The following is a 5,198-nucleotide window of genomic DNA, read 5'->3' on the forward strand; positions in this document are numbered from 1 at the left end:
AGGAACAACAAAATGGCGAGACAAAGGACAAAAGGCAAACCAATGCAATAGCAATACTCAGAAGACAATATGTTGGAAATGTACAATAGAACTTGTGAGGGGTTTTGGGGTGAAGGAAAACTGGGAGAAAAATGAAAGAAGGGATAATAAGTTTGAAAAGTTATGTATTCACTGCCTTACAATTGCTAACCCAGTGCACATCACTTTCAAATTAAAATTAAATTAAAAAATAAGCTGCCTGAAATAAAATTTCACTGTATTGGTATAGTAAATATTGTTCTTTATGTACTAACTTTTAAAAAATCAGTACTATTTGGCATCTAATTTGAATGAATTACCCCTTCTTTATGGGAGGGCCATCAACTTGAATGTTATCCAATTAGACAATTTTTTTCACAATATAATTGCCAATATTTTCAAAAAAGAATTAACTAGTACTTTCTCATACTAACCGAAAACCGTTTAATTCTATGGAAACCCATAACTTTTAAAAGTAAATAAGTTGGTTAGAGGACAGAATATGTATGTTCTTCAAAATTCCTATGACTAATAACTACTCACTTTTAAATTCTGAACATTCCATACCTGAGAGATTCAAAATAGTACCTGTTTCCATGTTATGTAATTCTGCAGTAGATGCATTTTCCAATGGGGTGTTACAGATTGAGAAGTGAACAGAAAAATAGCCACATTCTGGTATAGGATAAAACTGTAAAGCATCGGTTATAATTAATTCTTCAAGAGCAAGCAATTGTTTATCAGATTAAGCTATTATTTCTATGACCATCAATCCCATAATTTATGCCATAAAGTCATCCTAGATCAACAGTTTTCAACTTGTAGTGTGCACCTCAAAATTCCCTTAATTCACATCACAAATAGCTTATCTCTATTGGGAAAAATACTACACCTCTGCTAATGTGATGCCCTCCGTGTTCTGGAAATAACACCACAATAAACTGGTTGCATCATTTTTCCTACCCTGGTATTCTTGCAAATATTATTTATATTTATACTTTTTTAACTATCATAGATATTCAGGATGCTAAGATCAGAAGATTACAGTTCAAAGCCCATGAGGCAGGAAGGTTCCCTAGATTCTTATCTCCAATAAACATCTCAGCAAAAGCCAGACACAAGTGGTACTGAGTTTGAAGTGTTAGGGCAAAAGCCTTGAGCTTAACAGGCTCAGAGACAGTGTCCAGGTCCAGATTTCAAGCCCTATGACAAAGCAATAAAACAAAAACAAAATAAAAACAAACCCCAAACCTAGCATTTTTCTCACTGTATACAGAGGCACGTAATTAAGGAAATTGCTTCCTGTGTTACATACAGGTAGAAGAAAGAAGATGTCACACAATAATTCTCTTCATACCATGTTATATTAAAGCCTCAAAAAATTGCTTTTTTGTCGCATCTACCTCGACCAGCAAGGAAGACACGTCCCGGGATTCTTCTCAAAGCAGTTTATTCAGGAACCTTGTTTGCTAGCTTCTCCTGCTTCTCCCTCGCCCCGCACACGCACTCCGGTTATAAGCCTCCTGGATGGCCAACCCCGAAGTGCCAAGTGGCAAATACCAATAGGGTCACAAACACGGAAGCAGGCCAGTAGCCAAGCTATAGCCATATAAGGAGTTGTTTTTCACAGAGAGCACTCGCCAACGGGAACGCGGAAGGCGGAAGCCAGTGCCATCTTTGGTCATGGCCGTGCCATGTGGCCCCGCCATCTTTGGTCAGCTCTCGCAGCTCTCTACACTTTTTCTAAATTTATAAATTAATGTCATCAATTTGTTGGCAACTTGGTCTACATTATTCATATTATCATTTTCTACATGAGCAGTTAGAATTATCTTTTAACTGAGTTCTAATTATAACTCTCTTGAAACAATATGCTAGGCAAATAGAATGCAAGAAACATTTATAAATTTGTCAATTAAACCCTCTACCTAAAAATAATTTGTTGTATCATATAGAATATGAAATTACAAACGAAATCAAAGTATTTTTTGAAGTCTAAACTCTAATTTAGCAAGATCTATAAAGACCTACATTAGATGAACTTTGCTATTCCCCCAGGCTTAAGCTTTTGTAATCCTTCATCCTTTCCTTGGAATCTAACAGAATGATGATTACTTACTTTTTCAAATTTTGGATGGGAATCATGAACCATTTTGCATCTAGGAATGTTCTGTAATGAAGAGAACATTTAAAACACAACTGAGGATTATATACCAGTTGCATTTCAATAGAAAACTTGGCTTTTCAAACAATAATGAAGAAATTAGCCCAAACTTCCAACAGTATATTCCTATCTTGTTTGGTTTGTTTTATTAAGACAAAATTATACTACCTGCTTCAGGGAAGGTATCAGTAGTAATTGCAGTCTCTAATCTCCTGTCAGTCTGAGTGCTCGAATTCAAGGCTTGTATCACATTGCCCCACCATAGTTTCTTGGTTTATTTACTTATTTGTTTGTTTGTTTATTTTTGGGTCTGGTAATGGGGTCTGAACTCTGGGCCTGGGTGCTGTCCCTCAGGTCTTCAGCTCAAATCTAACACTCTACCACTTAAGCCACAGAGCCACTTCCAGCTATTTTCTTTATGCTTATGTGGTGCTGAGGAATCGAACCCAGGGCTTCATGAATGCAAGCCAAGCTCTCTACCACTGAGCCACATTCCCAGCCCCTGCTTGGTTTATTTAATCTAGATACAGATTAGAAATTCTGAACTTCTCCAGTGATATTATCCACTGGACTTCTCAGACTGTTCATGTACTATTTTCAAAGATGTTCTAACATTTGACACAGGGTATGAACATTTTCAATGCATCTGCCGGGTCTCTCATTCATTCCTCCATAGATCCAATCCCTTTAATATTGATTACTTGACTCTCTTACTATCTCTGGTCTTTACATATGTAATATTCTCAAACTTTTTTGAAGAAAGTTCATTTGAGGATTTTCTCATTTTAAAATTATTACTTGATTCCAGTCTTACTCAGGACATATTTTCTATTGTTTTCTAACTTTTCTACATATTCTGAGAGTTGCTTCAGTGGCACATATAAGTGCCTCTGTGTGTATGTGTATGTTTATATGTATGTTTGCAAAAGCCTCAAGCTCTTATTCATAATTCTTGCTCATGATTGTTATTCCATCACCTGAGCCATTCTTCCAATCCAGCTATTGGCTGGTTAATTATAGATAGTATCTCAAACACTATTCTGCCCAGGCTGGATGCAAACTGAACTTCCCAGAGTCCTTTACATTCTTAGGTTTCATTTATCCAGTAGAATCAACTTTTAAACTACAAACATTTTTTGAGTTTAAAGTCTAAGCTGTAGTCCAGATTTTTAACTCAAGATTTCATATACAGATAGATGAATATACAAATTACATATGCTGAGTGTACACTGTTAGAAATGTGATCCTAAGCTGGGTGGTGTTGAGATCTGAGGATTGGGGTTCAAAGCCAGCCCCGGTAGGAATGTCCCGGAGACACTTTTCTCCAATTTACTGCAAGAAAACTGGAAGCGGCACTGTGGCTCAAGTGGTAGAGCATTAGCCTTGAGCTGAATAGCAGAGGGACAGTGCCCAGGCCCAGAGTTCAAGTGCCAAGACCACCATCAACAAAAATACATAAGTAAAGGAAAGAAAAAAAATGTGATCTTATCCACCAGTTCATGGCTAGTATAATCCCTGCTCTCTCAAGATGGACTTTTTTTTCCAATTAAGTTCATGCTTTTATATCTGACTTGCATTTGAAACAGAATTATTCTTCCATTCTACTTTCTACAAAGTTGTGTCATTAGCAAGCGTTATTTAGAATATACTTTGTGTTCCACGTAGGCGTAATGCTTTTTCTATATCACTTTCATAAATCTACATACTGGACATGGATTTATTGTTTCAACGTGGTCTTATTTGTAGAGTCTTCTGTAGTGTATTGAACCCTTATACTTAAACATAGAATTTCTCTTTCTCTTATTATTGCTATAGTTAACATGAGTTAACAAATTCATGTACACTCGGGAAATAATGTGCAGCACATACACTCACACACAAAAAAAATGATCTGAGAACATTCTCCCCTTTAAAATTCGCCTTAATTTACAGAGAATTTACAAATTTTGAACTCAATATACTCATGGATAATGTATTTATAAGAAATATAAATTTCATATTTTCTCTTTACTAGTTGTCTCTGAAACACGTGTTAACACAGGTCCAAAGGTGTCCTTGTGTTATTTCGGTGAAGCCAGAAAACATTCATTATACCTCAAGCAGCACCATAGATTGTTCCTGAAAGTAATTGTTACTGGATGTGGAAACTGATCCCAGGAGAGGAATGGAACATAAAAGATTGATAAAGTTAAAATTAACTTGTGCTTTCCTTTTTACTGTAAAAGAAGAGAATCCAAAGGCTTGAAGGAAACTCTGTCCCTGACATTGTCTAGTGTGTTTTTACTCATATATAATTTTTCTGTAAACTTCTATTTGAGAGAATTACAGAAAGATATAATGGGCCATTTGATGACCAGCATAGAACAAAAGGAGATAACGTTGTTTTAAATATGATCTACTGCAGGGGCTGGGAAGGTGGCTCAGTGCTAGAGCACTTGCCTTACTTGCCTGAGGCCCTAGGTTAGATTCCTCAGCACCGCATACGCAAAAATAAGCCAGAAGTGGTGCTGTGGCTCAATTGGTAGATCGCTAGCCTTGAGTTGAAGAGCTGAGGTAAAGCGCCCACGACCTGAGTTCAGGCCCACGACTGGCACCCCCCCCCCAAAAAAAAAAAATTCTACTGCAAAGAAACAAAGACATGTTAGTTTAAAAGTGTTTTAGGGATGGATATTTCACCCCTGAGATGATTCTTTTTTTTTTTTTTTTTGTCGGCCATGGGGCTTGAACTCTGGGCCTGGGCACTGTCCCTCAGCTCTTCAGCTCAAGGCGATCGCTCAACCACTTGAGCTACAGCGCCACTTCCGGTTTTGTGGTAGTTTATTGGAGATAGGAGTCTCATGGTCTCTCCTGCCCTGGCTGGCTTTGAACTGCGATCCTCAGATCTCAGCCTCCTGAGTAGCTAGGATTACAGGTGTGAGCCACAGCTCCCGGCCCCTGAGATGATTCTTTTGTTGCAGGAGTCAGTTATCAATTCCTTTAGTTTGGTCCTGAGATCTCTAGAGCAATAAGGATTCAA

This window comes from Dipodomys merriami, unplaced genomic scaffold (assembly GCF_024711535.1).
Source record: "Dipodomys merriami isolate MVZ:Mamm:240054 unplaced genomic scaffold, mDipMer1.0.p SCAF_573, whole genome shotgun sequence".
In the NCBI taxonomy this organism is placed as follows: domain Eukaryota; kingdom Metazoa; phylum Chordata; class Mammalia; order Rodentia; family Heteromyidae; genus Dipodomys; species Dipodomys merriami.